Source organism: Peromyscus maniculatus, chromosome 11 (genome assembly GCF_049852395.1).
Source record: "Peromyscus maniculatus bairdii isolate BWxNUB_F1_BW_parent chromosome 11, HU_Pman_BW_mat_3.1, whole genome shotgun sequence".
Taxonomy (NCBI): domain Eukaryota; kingdom Metazoa; phylum Chordata; class Mammalia; order Rodentia; family Cricetidae; genus Peromyscus; species Peromyscus maniculatus.
The window spans coordinates 52,709,876-52,725,519 of record NC_134862.1 but is presented as its reverse complement, the minus strand read 5'-3'; the positions used below and the strand labels follow the sequence as shown (position 1 = coordinate 52,725,519).

The window sequence follows — 15,644 nt, the reverse complement described above, 5'->3', positions numbered from 1 at the left end:
AAACCTGGGGCTTATGCAGGGACACTTGGCTCAGCCTGGAAGGAGGGGACTGGACCTGCCTTACTGAATCTACCAGGTTGAACTCAATCCTCAGGGGAGTCTTTGCTCTGGAGGAGATGGGAATGCGGGGTGGCCTGGGGGGGAAGGTGGGGGTGCAGGAGGGGGGAGAACAAGGGAATCTGTGGCTGATATGTAAAATTAAATTAAATTAAATTATAAAATAAAATTAAAAAAAGAAATGTATCATTAAGGTAAAGAAACCAGGCTACCAGGATCCTATATTGTGTGATTCATTTTAGTTCAATGTAGAAATAAACAAAATGATTCTTTGGTTCTAGACAGGATCAGTGCTGACAGCTCTGGAATGGCGGACTCACAGAATTCACGAACTGTGGAGAGAGGTGGGTTGTTGTTCTGTTTTTTTTTTTTTTTTTTTTTTTTTTTTTTTTTTTTTTTTTTTTTGTGAACCTGGGTTCTGACGACTTCAGTAGGTTTTGAAAATCTTTTGCACTCTTCTCTATGCTGGGTGTAATTTTCTTCCTGTATGTTTTCATCCCAATAGAAACCTACTTTGTGACTCTCAGCAGGAGAGATGTTGTGTAAGTAGGAAACTGCATTGGAAAACAATCCTGAATTCCTTCTTTCAGTGGTAGCAGGACATATGAATTCATGTCATGATATTCATTACCTTGATAAAGAAATGTTGAGTGTGGTATTGCTTTTTAGCCCTACCAACTATGAGACTATTCAGTAGAACTTACATGCAAACCTCTGAAAACAAAAACAGAGCTGTTGGTACTAGATAATATGACTCAAAATTTACTCTGGGTATATTTTATTTTAAGCCTCTAGTTGGCTAAACACTTTACTAAAGGATTCAAGATAGGATATTAGATAATAGCACAGGGACAGAATCTTAATCTGTAAAATTTTTGTGGACAGTAAATCTGACTTAAAAATTTGTCTCAATTTATTCACCTGAGCAGAGGCATGTTGCTAGACACAGGCAATTTTCTATGAATTAGTAAGTTTGACATTATTAGTGTCTTGTAATACTTTTGGTATAGAAATTACACTTTTGCCTTAGAATTTGTGATATTTCTAGATTTGTCTCCAGAAACCCACTGTGTACAGGTTCCAGCTGTCATCAGCATAGCCATGGAGGTACCTGTGAAAATGGATGTAGGTTGCCACTATGTTCTTTGGGACTCTGAACTCAGATGATAGCAGTACAGTTACTGCTTTCAGTCTATATCATTGTGTCTTTTTGAGACTGTCCAGAGCTAGAGCATTCTGTTTACCAGGCTCCTTCCTTGGAATCACAAAAGGTTTGACAATAAGACATCCATACTGTCTACTCCTTGAGTGAGACTTTACAAGGGACAAGAGTTCTTTAAACTAGGGATGCCTGGAAGGGCATTAGGTTTTACAGGACTCTTAATAATTATCAGACATTCAACTGTGAATTTCTCTGTGGAAATGCAAGTTGCCTCGGGCATCAATTGCTGATTGGGTTGCAAGCTGTTTGCAGTTGCAGAAGATTAGTAATAAAGTTATCAAGCAAACCTGACCATGTCTGCTGCCACTGGACATTGTCCAGAGCTCTGCACCATTCCCTAGTTTCATTGTACAAGGCAGAGGCACCTAACAAACTTTTATTTGCTTAACTCTGGCCTTCTCAGAATCCTTTCAGGGGGGTTATCTTCTAGAAGGATGTTTGGAACTTGCCATCCTCATTTTCTAGCACCACTAACGGGGAATATTTGGCTACTCTCCCATTACACTTTTCAATGAAGAGGGGCAACAGCATTCTCATGAGAATCCATGTAGTATTGGAATTTTATGGGGTTTTATAATTAGTAATATGGCAGTAAGAGTCACTAACTCATTAACACTGTGCATAGCAGGCAGTAGATGCTTAAAATCTTGGGAAATTCTAACAGTTATTGGGAGCTTTCCAATTTTATAGATGAGAGACCAGAAACAGGCTCGTGTAGTAAGGGCAGCCTGATGCAGTCCAACATTGACTAAACTAGGGTATGCACCCCAGTGTTATGTTTGGCTGTGGTGCCATAGCCCTTGCACTCGTGGATGACCCAAATTAAACAATATAATAGAGACACATTCTACCACTCAGGCACTAGTTAGGTGATAGGTATTTTAATGTTTGAGAATGATATTTAGGGAAAAAAAAAGAAGGTCCAGTTCCACAAGTGGGGCATTCTTTGCATAAAATGGCCCAGATCTCTCTTTTATATATGTACATTTTTATCATATCTTTTTATTTTTTAAGATTATGTAATTATATGATTTCCCCCTTATATCATTTTCTTTCCACCTCCCAACCCTTCCCATGTACCTCCTTTGCACACTCATACCACACATATGCATATATTCCTACATGCGTATGCATATGTTCCTAAATATAGAAATATAACCCACTCAACCAATGTAATGCTATTTGTATGAATGCACTCAGGATGTCCATTTGCTATTAGATAACCAGTTGGTACGCTCTTTCAGAAAACCGCAACTGAAAAAATACAGAGTTGTGATGTCTAGCCCCAAGTGACATGTCTACAACACAATTCCCTCACCCAAGGCTCAGGGATCACTGTGCAAGAGGAGATGGAAAGATTCGAAGAACCAGAGGACCAGGGAGTACGCTGTGAGATTATTAAAGGGACATCTTATATATGTCCTCAGTCACAGGCCTGTGGTAAGCTTTAGGACTGAGATTTTAAAATTCAGTTGCTAGTAAGAATTATGTTTAATCATTTGGCATAACTATGGTATCTGTGGTACACTACAAGAAAAGTGGAGTATTGATTAAAGTAATAATCATTCCTTAACAGTCTTCCTGTAAGGAAATGCTCTTTCTAGTTGCAGAAAGTAACTTTGAACAAGTAGCTGACCTTTTCTCAGCTTTGTCCTCACCAGTGGCTTTGCTATGAAGTAAGTCATCTGTTGGCTTTGCTTCCTACTGAGTGTTGTTTGCTATGTCTGCTCCTTTGCTGTATCTTGGAATTCACAGCCTCATTAGGTCATGGTGGTCTGCATTATCAAATGTGGCTCTTATCAGGGTCCTATTGAGATTTAAGCCATGTTTCATCCCTCAGAATTGGTTTGTTATGTGCAGATTCTCTTACCGAGTACTCTGATTCCACCAAGAAGGTTAGTTGCCTGTAGAAATGTCTCCAGCCTTGGTTAACATGACTCCTGTGATCCTGGGCAATGCTTTCTTCCTTTTCTCCCTCCCTCTTGCTAAGTGTGATACCCATAGGTACTTATATAGTCTCATAGTAAATTATAATGATCTAACATTTGCTTCCCTGTGGCAACATAGCAACAGATGGGCCTCGCTGATTTTTTTTTTCTCTGTGAGTGCAAGAGCAACATTCATACATCCCTGTTACCTCCCTCAAAGCAGAACTTGGATGACCTTCCTGCATTTTCTTTTTTCCACATATGTCAGAGAGGCATTCTGTCGCTACCTCTTCTATGTTGGGTACTTTTGGGTTCAGGGAACCCATTACAGTCCCACTTTCCTTGCTAGGGATTATTTTAAGCACTTGCTTATCACATTAGGAAGAGCCTTCTGGGAAGGTTTTTCATTATTGGGAACTGCTCCTCCTTTTGGTTGTTCCTACATATTGGTGTTTGCACTGTGTCTGCTGAAGGTATATTTGGCTTCTGTTGAGCCTTAGCATCAGTCTGGTCCATTCAAAAAGCAGAGTGGTGAGGTGGCTTGAACAGCTTTCTGGTGGCAGATTCAACAACTACTGAACCAGTCTTGCAGTCACTGGGCTCCTGGATTCTGCATTAAGGTATTCATATTTATCCTTTGAACTCCACCGAGTTGTATTTCTATCGCTTTCTGGGAAAGCCTGGCTGAGTGTGTGCCCGCCCTGTATCAGTTAGAAGGAAGATCACACAGTTTCTTAAAGTTCTGTTTTCTTGCCAAGTATATTGGGGAGATTAAATAGTATAGTAAACAAACATTTATGAACCTATTATTTTCAGCATTTTGCTAAATGCCTCATAATCAGATGCCCCCATTTGTGCTGGCATCCAGTCAGAGAGGAAGGCCATTTTTTCACCTAATCCTGATTTTACAATGTATTTGGAGTCAAGGAAAAAAAATCATGTGATATTTTTGAGAAGAATGTTGGTAGAAAAGGTCTTTGCAGTTCTGTTTGGCTTGTGATAAGGCATAGCAAAGTACTATTTTTAATTTTTAAATTATTTTAGAAAGCCTTCCTGACCAGGGTAACAGAGTATGGTATAAGGTGACTGAAGAGTAAGGTTGGAATGTGTAGATGCTCAACCTTGAAGGTCTTGAAAAATATGCTAATTAGATATGACCTGATAGAATAAGCTAGGAAACCATTGAGTTTTTGCTCCATTTCCTTGCTAAGAATGGTGTCTTACAAGCTGTGTTGAAAGAAGGTAAATGAGGGAGAAGAGAAAGACCAAACGTCCATGCCTTGACTAGGAAGCTCTTACAGTGAAAACTGGAGAGGTCTAAATTAAAATTGCAATTAATTCCTACACATTCAAATATCAAGAAGCAGAAAGTCCGAATTTAGACATATATTGTCTATTTTGTGGATGTTGATGATGATGATGATGATGAAGATGATTTTATGTGTGTATATGTGCAGGCATATACATGCCACAGTGCTCATTTGGAACTCAGAATCAACTTTTGGGAGTTAGCTCTCCATTTCTGAAGTGGGTTATTGGCAAGTGCTTTGACTACTTGGCCACCTAGCCGACCCTGTTGTGTGCTTTATGACAAAGACTGATGAAGTTCACAGAAATTCCTGAAGAGCTCTGGGTATTTTGTGACTTGTGGGTCATAGAAATGGCCAATTTATGTCCAATCCTATTTTAATGTTTTTCTTTTTTTTTTGCTTTTTGAAAACCAGGCTTATAATATACAAATCTCAACTCAGAATTTGTCTCCATTGTCCATTAAATAACTCATCAAAGTAGAAATAAACCTAGTCTCTGTACTGTGGGCACATGTGAGCTATTTCAAGTATATTCAGAAGTGGAATGGTCTACATATCTTCTAATTTGAAGAACTTGCAGGTGACTTACAGAACATTTTCATACTTTTATACATGAAGTTTTTTGTTTCGTTTTTTTTTTTTTTTTTTTAAGTATCAGAAAAGAAAACCAAGCCACATGTTTTAGGTGACATTTTCTCTAACTTTAGAAAGTTGAATTGTTCAGGAAAAATGCCCAGCAAAAGGCTATCTATGTGAGATAACAACAGAGCAGTTTAAAAGAACAAGCTGTACCAAATAATAGACTGAAATAAAGAAAGAGATAATGACATGCCACAGACCAGAGGGGACTGCGACTGAGGCTGGGTACCTTGTTATGAGTGCAGGCGCAACACCTCCAGTGAGTACAAGGTCAAAGCCAGAACTGTCACTTAGGACCTCAATTTCAGGAAACAAATTATATGTGGCTTAGGTGTTGTCATAAAAGGTTGTTTCCTCATCTCATTTTTTTTTTTTTAAAAATGTGTTCTTTGATTGATTGTCAAGAGTGCACCAAACAAGAATAAACCAAGCAAAAAGTTCTTGGAATATCTTTAGATGTGAATCTGGATCTAGCATCTTCAATAGTTTAATCAAGAAATTGAAGACTTGGAAAATTGTCAGTGACTCTTCTCCATGAAACTCACTGGCTAGTGTAAGCAATTTTAGAAAGCAGACACTAGCTGAGACTGGGCATGCCCTTCCCTTCATCTCCTTTTCTCTTTTATGGTTAAATGTTAGGTCGTTTGCAAAGACGAGCTCTTCAAATTTCTAAGATTGCTTTGAAGCTAGAAACCCTAGCTATGTAACCCACATATAGCTAGAACGTGTTAACACTTGAAATTGTAGATCACCTGTCAGATGATATGTGACTCCTTAAAATGGATGTGCCAATGATAAAACCTTCAAATTTATGCCCCAAATTAGCCAGAATAGGTTGACACTTTTTTTAAAATGTAGTGCCGAAGTACTTTGTACCTGTACTCCTAATGTTTGTACCTTTAGAGTGACTGGACACAGACTCATCAGCGTGTCTTTTCTCGAAGCGTTGACTCTGAGACTCTGCCTACCCCCCATCAGTGGCTCTGTGCTCTGAGAACCTCAGCAACAAAATAGCACAGAAAATTCTGTGTGGGTCCACTACAGTCCAGACCTACCAGGAACTCATATTGTTCTTACTGCTCATTCACTAGAACTCAGTCACATGCCTTCAATCTAAGTCTAAGGAAAACTGAAGTGTAATCAGGCTATGCCAAGCAGAAAGAAATTGTTTAGAGAACAAATAATTAGTATGCTCCTGGGAACTGTGCAGAGTAATCGCAGAACAACAGTTTACTTATCTTCTCTGGTAGGTCATAATTCCTTCTAACATTTCCCCCTTCTCTCTGAAAGATCAGGCATTTTCCTCAGTTCCATATAGATTGGTGTCTCCAAACAGTAGAAGGAATGTACTTCCTTTCTCCCTAAAAATTGAATGTGGCTCATATTTGCTTTGGACAGTGGGATGCAAATTTTACCACCTTCTGGCAGAAGCTTAAAGAGCTATTGAGGTTTTTGTCCTTGCTCCTCTCTCTGTGCTACGAGAACAACTTGTTCCAAACAGTCTGGTCCTTCAACCTGTGTCCTTGAATACGACCCACAGAGCAGAGCCAAGTTGGGCTGAGTAGACGGATTCAACTGGAAGCAATAATAGCCAAACAACTTGCATCATGTAATAAGAGCAAGAAGTTGATGCGATTTACATATGGTTTGGAGCTACTTCTTACATCAACAGACTGACGAAAGTCTTCATTTTGCAATAGAAGTAGTTTAACTGAGATTACTGTATCAGAGCTGATGAGTGAGAGATATATGGAATCTTTATTTCCTGCAACAGACTAAAAACTGACAATTAGTGTGATTTGAGATATTTACACCCCTCCCTCCACATTGTCAGTACTTAGTGATCTTAGTCCTATTGTTTTGCTTCTGTTCCTAATGATTATATTTTCTATCAGTAACATCACTAAATTTTTACAAAAGGAACACACTGCTGTTATGCACCAATAGAGAAGAGCAAAAGGGTTGAGAGAAGGGAATGATTAAGAGTCAGTTTTCCAAATTTGCATTTACTGAAAATGGTGTATGATTTTGATAAGTTGGTATCTGACACCAAAATTTTGTGCAAATAGAACCCAAAGTAGTTATATTTAAAAATACTACATTTGTTTGTTTATTTTGTGTGTACATGGATATGTAAGTGCTATGGTACAAAGGAGGAGGTCAGAGGACAACTTGAGGGATTTGTTTTTTTTTTTTTTTCTTCCTTTTTTCCAAGTGCATCCTAGGGACTGAATTCAGGTAATGAAGCTTGATAACAAGCACCTTTATCTGATGAGTAATAGAGGATGAAGTGTAGAGCAAATCATGGCTCTGCATAGGACCAGGGAACATGTGTGAGTATTGAGGCCTGCTGCATGGAATGGCCCATGCACAGTTGACTGGGTCAATAGTTTAAAATGCTATATAGAATATCCAAAGAGTTCCTTATCAAGAGTTTCCCTAGTCAATGTTGTTGACAGACTTCTGAAAGATATTTGAGCTGTTTAAAATGTATGGAGGTATGATAAATACACTGCCTATAGTTTATGTAATTGGAATAATTTTTAAAAGATAAACGTGATTTATCAGTATTAATAGGTATCTAGTAAATTGACATTTTGCTAGTGAAGTACTAATGACCTAAAAGCCTCAGGTAAACTGAGAAGTTCTGTATGAGAAGGTTGATTTAACTGATTTCATATGCTTCTGATAAGAGCATCAGCATACTCCTTTGGGTGGTATCTAGCACTTTGAGGTTGCAGGGGAATTGGTCTGCAGGTGGAATCATCTAACAGCTTTCTTTGCATCCTATAAAGTCTTGAAACACCATCTCCCCTCACATACCACATATGCACAGTTTCTATTTCCAAGAAGAGACGAGTTTTTCTGATTAAAAGAACAATAAACAGCAGTGAATGCTTCTTAGTGCTGTGTAGACTCTATTGTCTAGGAAACAGTTCTGCCAATAGTGGGCACATCTACTTGTATTAAATAATAAGGTAGTATCTGATAGGCATGGCCAGAGGCCCATCACCTATGTGATTCTATATTGTGTCTAGTTTTCAATTAACACTTTCCATCATAGTAGATTCTCAAGTAAGAAATAGGATTATTTTAATGGTTATAAATAACAGAGAATCCAACTTTAAGTGACTTAAATCATGAGTCAAAGTTGCTGTTGGCATTACTATGGTTATTGGAGTCTGGTCAGGTGTTATTTTGGTTTAATACAGAGGCTTTAGCTCAATGGCTCAGTGATCGTCTCATCTCTCTCTTCTTTAATTACAGGTAGGTATCCCTATTGCTTACAGTGTAACGCCAGTCAAAATGAGGATATGTTCTCCTTCTTTAGCATTTAGATAAATCAATGCTTGTGCATTCCCATGCTATCTAAAAGAAATTCTTGAACTTATATTACTTTACCTTGCACCTGTCCATGCCTTTGATATGTAATTAAAAAATCTCAACCACTGTAGCATAATCTACCTTATTTGGTGCTGAATGAATTGTTTGGATGAAGGGTTACCATCTCAGATTCTGTTTGTTTTTCACTTTTATAAGCTTTCTCTGTACTGATAATTCCATGTTTCCATGATTAAAATATATGGATCTGATTGGATGATGTCTAGCATTTCTTCCCCCAATTTCAGAGCTGTGCATATTGCCACTGATCCACATTCCTAGCGCTAACTTGAATTTTATCATCATCTGAGATTTAGGGGACATTTAGGATGATTTAGGATGCTTGGCAACTGGGTGAGTTGCTTTCTCCTAATTCATGCTATATTGTCCCACAGACCTATGAAAGCCAAGGTCCTCTCTGTTTAATTTGCAACATTGCCTGCACCAAGCAGTTTACCTTTTAAGAAACCATAGTGGAAAACTTCCAGGACATCTGCCACTCTGATTTATACTTTAGAGGATAAGGCTGCCTAGAAAGGCCATGGAAGTGACCAAATTTATTCTCATTTGTTCAATTTTAATGTTTCTTTCAGGAAAGTAGGCTTGCTGCTAAGGATTTTGAGGATTCATCCTCTTTCTTGGAGTTTTAAGTGCTGCCCTTAAAAACAGCAACTTGAAAAGAGCACTTGAAAAGAATCTATATCCCCCAAACCTTTTTTTCCCCTAGAAAAAATAAGTCAAAGGATTGCAAAGATGCTGTGCTGAAGAATTGGTCTTCCCTGCATATTAGCAACTATAAAAGGGAAAGATGGGAAGCTGTCCACTGGTTTTTGAAATTTTCCTAATCCATCCTATGTTTTCTAAGGTGATAGCCATCTTGTTTCTAAAAGCAAGTGATTATTTCGCAACCTCCTTTGTACTTGTGAACCTTGCTTTCCAAGCCCATGAAACTGGAGTAAGTTAGTCCCTGTAGAGAATAGAATTAATATCTTCAGGCCAATTATCTCTTAATAAATGTAATCAAGAACCAATTTAACAAAGATTAAATTTAGCTGCCTTCCTACGTATACCAGTGGAGCCTGAAGAGTTAATTCTTTAGTAAAGAGAGAGGGAAGAAAATAAATTTATTTGTTGATGATGTCTGCTACAAATCCCTTGACAGGAGTTTTCACAAGAACATTAATGTGTTACTTGCACAACAATACTATAATATATGTGGAATTATTCATATTTCTATCCAAGGAAATGGAATTTTAGATGAAATTATGAAACTCAATGCCAATATATTAAAAAATAATTGTAAGTATGCATATTGAGCTATGAAGTCGATCTTTCTTCTTAATGTGCTGTGATAATCTGAAGTTTTATCTTGTGAAATTCTGAGTCAATCATTATAATAACATTTATTGAATATTTACACTGAATCAGGCTTTATGCCAAACATTCATCATAACTATTTTATTTGATTTTCATAATAAACAACATTTGTTTTTGAGATGAAGAAATAGAACCTCAATAAGAGGCACAGTCTCTAGCTTTTATTTATCTGATGCTCAAAGAATATTAAAAAGTAAAATGTGAATCTGATCATGCCTTTGTCTTGAGAAAAAAAATATTCATTTCAGGGTTTTCCCCTACAACAAAGCCCTGCATAGCTGAAGCACACATTTCCCCAACCTGCCTCATAGCTCATACTACTGGACCTACTAAATAATCTTGTCTTAACCTGGAGTTCCTTTCATTGAGTTTTTACATTTTCTGCTCTATCACCCCTATCACCATGTTACTTCCTATTCCTTCCTCAATTGCTATAATATTATTATGGAAATATTCCAGATCCAACACAATATGAGGGTCATCTGCTTGCATTTTGTAGCATTCCTACATTGAATAATGCTTTATTGTTGTGATATTCTTGAGTAGTATAAGATCTATGAAGACAGCTACTGGTGTTCTCATACCTAGTGCCAAGCACTTCCTGCAACATTTAGTGATAGTATGGTATTCTGTTCATTGAATGAATGCATGACTAGAGAGAAAAGACTAGACTGAAAGTAGTTTTTATGTGTCTTTATGGATTTTTTTTTCAAAAAGATATAATGAGAGAGAAAACATCAACACAGCAGGATGGTGTATAAAGTATTTACATACTTATTTTCTTTTTCCTAAATTTAGTTGATTTTATTCACTTAAATAACAAAGTTAAGGCCATCAGTGTCTTAGTTGTGAAGAATGGAAGATTCTTTGGAGAAAGTACCTATGATGTTATAATTTTGTTTTTCTTCTTTTGTGGCCTAAACTCATGTGTGATAAAGGAAAGATGAGCAGGTAAATAGATTGATATAATAGAGTTGGAAGAAGACCTCGAGTGGAATTTGGTACTCAAATAAGAGTGAACTTTTGGATGTTCATCTCTGTACTATTAGGAAAGATAATTGGTGTCTTTAGGTTATGAGAACTGTGAAAAAGGAGGAATATACGCAGTTTCTATCAATTACCCTGGAAACTAAAATCTGGTAGAAAATGTGTGCTGTTATAGGTAAAGCGATTAGGGTAGAGATGATTACTTGGGGTGACTGGATAAATGGGGCCTGGAAGGGAGTTTCCTGGTGTGGGCAAAGAGCTCTTTCCCCTACATGTCCCAGAGAGGCTCAGACGTAATGCTGAGAGGTGGTCTGAAGAAATATCACAGGCATGATGTCATGATGTAAGGAAGCAAGTGCACATGGAAGCATGTATTGTGCAAGCTGGAGTCTGAGTGACAGACAGAATTCTAGCTTAGGTGTGTGTTGGCAATTCAGATGAGCATTGTTTGATGGACCATTCTGTGATGGGAAGAAAGCTGTGGAATTTCAGCAATGGCAGGCCTCCTGACAGATAAAAACCCAGAAATATAGTACCCCATCAATTATTCCTGGAACAACAAAAGGGAGACATTCTGAAGTGCAGGGACCCTCAAGGTAAGCAACAATACAGCCAGGATCATCTGCAATTGACTGGGAAAACTTTTAGTCTCTCAGGAAAAATGAAGACTAGAGGAAGAAATTAAGCTCATTTATAACAACACACAGTTTGAACCCCTGGATCTGTGGCATTGTGAAATTGTACCTTTGATTGTCATTTTGTGTTTTTCTTCTTCACATGTATCTTATGAAGATGAGATGGAATGCAATTTAGCTTGTGTGAAATCAATAGCTAAACCATACTCTGTCCTCTTGTAAATTCCAAGGGAAATACTACTTTACATTTTGTTCACATGCTCAGTAAGTCCTGGGGTTGGAATTACTTTCTCCCATTTTGCCAATAAGACAATCGGAACTGCATAATTCATTGGTTGCACATAATTCAGGCTTCAAAAGTAAATTGACCACCGAAAAGGAGAAATACCACTTTTTATCATTTTTCCATAAAACTTGGTGTTACTACATTGAAGATAAACTGCCTCAAATTCCAATTTACCAAACCAGAATACTCTAATAAAAGGAAGATCTGTCAGGTGGCTGGATTTAGGCTTTTCATTCCTCTGAATCACTGGTAAATACAGAAATTTCCTCCTACAGTAGTGTTTTCACTTCACATTCTGTTCTAAACTGTAACTGACCTGAGATTCAATTTTCCCATTTGGAGTGTTTTACTTCTTAAATGTTTCTTCAAAACATGAATGACCTTTTGTGAGCAAAGTCTGAAGTTCTGACGTTTTATTGAATGTTCTCTAAATGCATCTCTGCCTCAAGGAGTAATACACTGTTGTAGGTTGTTTGGCAAAGTAGTTACATTGTTTTTCATGTCAGCTCATAATACTTGATTACCTACTTTATATAATGAACACATAATCTTAAAGGAAAAGAATTCTGCCCCAGTTTTCTTCCTCCTTTCCTTCCTTATTAGGAATCAATCTCACTTTGCATTTAAGAATGATTTAGGATTGTTTCTTGTTTTGCCCTACTTTTTATCAGAGGATGGGACATTAGTCTAAGGTAGTTTTAATGAGTATTGTAGCTTTTGCTCTGTGCTTTTATTTTAGTTTAAATTGGGTAGATTCTCTCATGTAGCCAGCAATGAGGACAACACATTGCAATGAATCAAAACATAAAATGAAAGTTCAAAAGACAGCAACTGTTCTTTAATACAACAAAGATATAGCTCATTTGGTCCTTTGCTTTGAGGATCTACACTTATCATGCTAACATGAACCATTTCCATATACTATTGTACAGATTCATGGCCAAATTGGGAGTATTGGCTCTTTTTTTTTTTTTTTTTTTTTGGTTTTTCAAGACAGGGTTTCTCTGTGTAGCTTTGCGCCTTTCCTAGAGCTCACTTGGTAGCCCAGGCTGGCCTTGAAGAGTATTGGCTCTTAAAGATAGATCTAGATTTGCATTCTATATAAACAACTGCAATGACCAATGGCATAAAATTAGAATTACTCATACTAGTTCATTTTGCCTGGTTTTGGCTCTGATGAATGAAATCCATGACCAAACTTAATGAAAATAAACTTACAGGGTTTTTATTTTTAATTCTTTCATTATTATTGATAGAAATCTTGCTGATTTTTTGTTTAAAATGAGTATAGCAAGCAAGCTCTAATATTTACATTTAATATAATGATATATCTGAAAAGAAATATTTTACAGATTATACAAAGCTTAAGAGAGAAACGCCTTATGTGGGACTATATATCAGCTACACATGAAAGATATATTCAAGATTGTTTTTGAAAATCCTTTAAACCTGGTTTATGTCTGTCTAGACAGCTTTCTTATACCCTGTTCCTGTAGTCAGATGCCTGCATGTCTTTTTAGATGTATATTGCTCTAAACTAAATTCCCCCTCTTTCCCTTCCTGATACTTTGCCAAACTCAGCGATGACAGATTTATCTTTTTCACTTGTTCCACTCAGGAATTCTACATCATTGTCTGTCTTTCAATCATCATGATGATTAATCAAATGACCCTGGTGGCTCAACATTCAAAATGTATTAGAGCTTGACATGTTTACTATCTCTATGCTCTCAGCAGCACCGCTGTTTCTGACTTGGTTATAACAGTAGTTTCCACCCTTGTTTCTGCCCTCATACCTTAGTGTACCTTTCTATTGTTGGTGTCTCTCACTGGGTCTCTCCCAGGAATTTTCTTCCTGCTTTTCTTGCTTCTGTTTCTTTTTTTTAAATAGTGGGTCTCAGGGAGCCAGAGGAGACTGGCTGCTCTGGAACACACTGTGTAGGCTAGGTTGTCCTAGAATACATTTTTTAGAGTAGGCTGGAGTAGAGCTCACAGAGATCCTCCTGCCTCTGCCTCCTCAGTCCTGGGATGAGTCACACCACCTATTTCAGTATGTTCTCATCACCACACCCATAGCAGTCCTCTAAAAACAGATAATAACTCACCATTTTCCCTTCAAAAGTCTACAACGTTTTCTTGACTCAGTTCAGAGTAAAGGAAGTCTTACTAGTGTACCCTACAAGACTTGCTTTGTTCAGCAGTCACATTAGCATAATAAGCTGACCTTGCTCTCCCCCATTTGAGTCTTCCTGTAGCGATCTCTTTGACATCACGTAAGTGGTTTGTGTTTAGAGGTTTTGTATTAGCAGTTTGTAAATGTCTAAAAAGTTCTTTCAAACAGTGATATATGGAACTTCTTTACAGCCCTCAAGTCTGCTGAAAAACTTTACAATGAATTATAACTTTTTTTTTTGTCATTTTGAAGCTTCAGTCTAGTTGTTTCTCCCAGCCCTGTAACTCTGCTTTACCTGGGCTTTTATTTCCTTACAGTACCCACAACTTTGTAATATACTAGATGATTTACTTACTGTTTTCTGCCTGTGTTTTGATGTGAGACTAAAAGATCCATGAACATGGGTATTTTTTTTTTAGTTTAATTGGACACATTTAATATGGTATTAAAACTATATATTCAATATTTCATTAGCATTTCTTAGAATTAAGTCATTGGAACAGTAAAGGCTAAGAACTAAATTATCCTCCCCCCTTTGGCTTGGGCTTTGTTTTTTCTTGAATAGTGAGTTATGAGATTTAGAGTCTCTTTGATGACTCATTCTTTGTAAGTCCACATGGAAATCCATGGCTTAATTTTCTAGTTGATCCATTGGGTTTGTATCTAGCTAGATTTCATGTATCCATTGTAATGGTAGGATGGAAGACTGTACATTGACATTCTTTATGTTACAGTGGAAAATACTTGGGATGGGGATCAAAGCAATATGGAGAAGGGTATACTGTCATGAAATAGATATGAAATTAAATCAGAGTAAATGAAGTCTTACTATTTAAAGAGCATTGACTATATGGACCAAGGTTGTCTTTGCCATCAAATTCTAAGAAATGTAATATGTTGGGAAAGAAGCAGGTTTTATTAAAGAAAAAAGATGTACAGATGAGGGACAGACTTCAGCTAGGACAAGAAGATCTAGAAATTGTATCCATCTTGCCATGGAATAGCAGCTAATGCCAAAATGGATAGTGTGCAAAACAAGTATTAAGTTGAAAGAGATATTTTTTTTTAACTAAAATAAAATGCTATCCGGTTTAGATTTTACTGTGGCTCAGTTCCTGGTTTATGTTGGCTTACTGATTATAGATTGTACAGAAAGCCGGAAGATTACATTCTTTAGAGGTGGCTGTTCTTGACCCCTCGAGTCCATATACTGCATGACCTTTGACTGACATACTTTTCTTTCTTATTTGGATTTCCTAAAATATTTCTAGGAGCTTCATGAAGCCTAACCTCTCTCCCCTTTATCATCATGCATGTACTTGGAACTCAGGACAGAACAAATTAAATCCCTTTATAATCTCAAAGCTATGGAAAATGCCATTTCAGTAATAGCTGTAAAAAAAACCTCTTTTTGTAAAATCTTTAGGGGTGTGTGAGTGTGTGTGTGTGTGTGTGTGTGTGTGTGTGTGTGTGTGTGTGTGTGCGCGCGTGCGCGTGTGTGTTTGTGTGTGTGTGTGTGTGTGTGTGTGTGTGTGTGTATGTGAGAGAGGGGGTGGAGAACATGAGCCAAAGCATGTTTCTGGAGGTGACACATTTAGTGGAGTAGATTCTTTCCTCCTACCATGACATAGGTTCTGGAGATCAGCCTC

The 15,644-nt window shown here is 37.3% G+C and overlaps 1 long non-coding RNA gene across 2 annotated transcripts in view; it reads left to right on the top strand.

Moving 5' to 3' along the window:
- LOC143267797 (uncharacterized) overlaps positions 1 to 15,644 on the top strand; it is a 102,330-nt gene that overhangs the window by 22,218 nt on the left and 64,468 nt on the right. For both annotated transcript variants that reach the window (XR_013043315.1, XR_013043314.1), the window contains exon 2: positions 339 to 401. This is a non-coding gene — a long non-coding RNA (uncharacterized LOC143267797). The remainder of the gene's footprint in view (positions 1 to 338; positions 402 to 15,644) is intronic.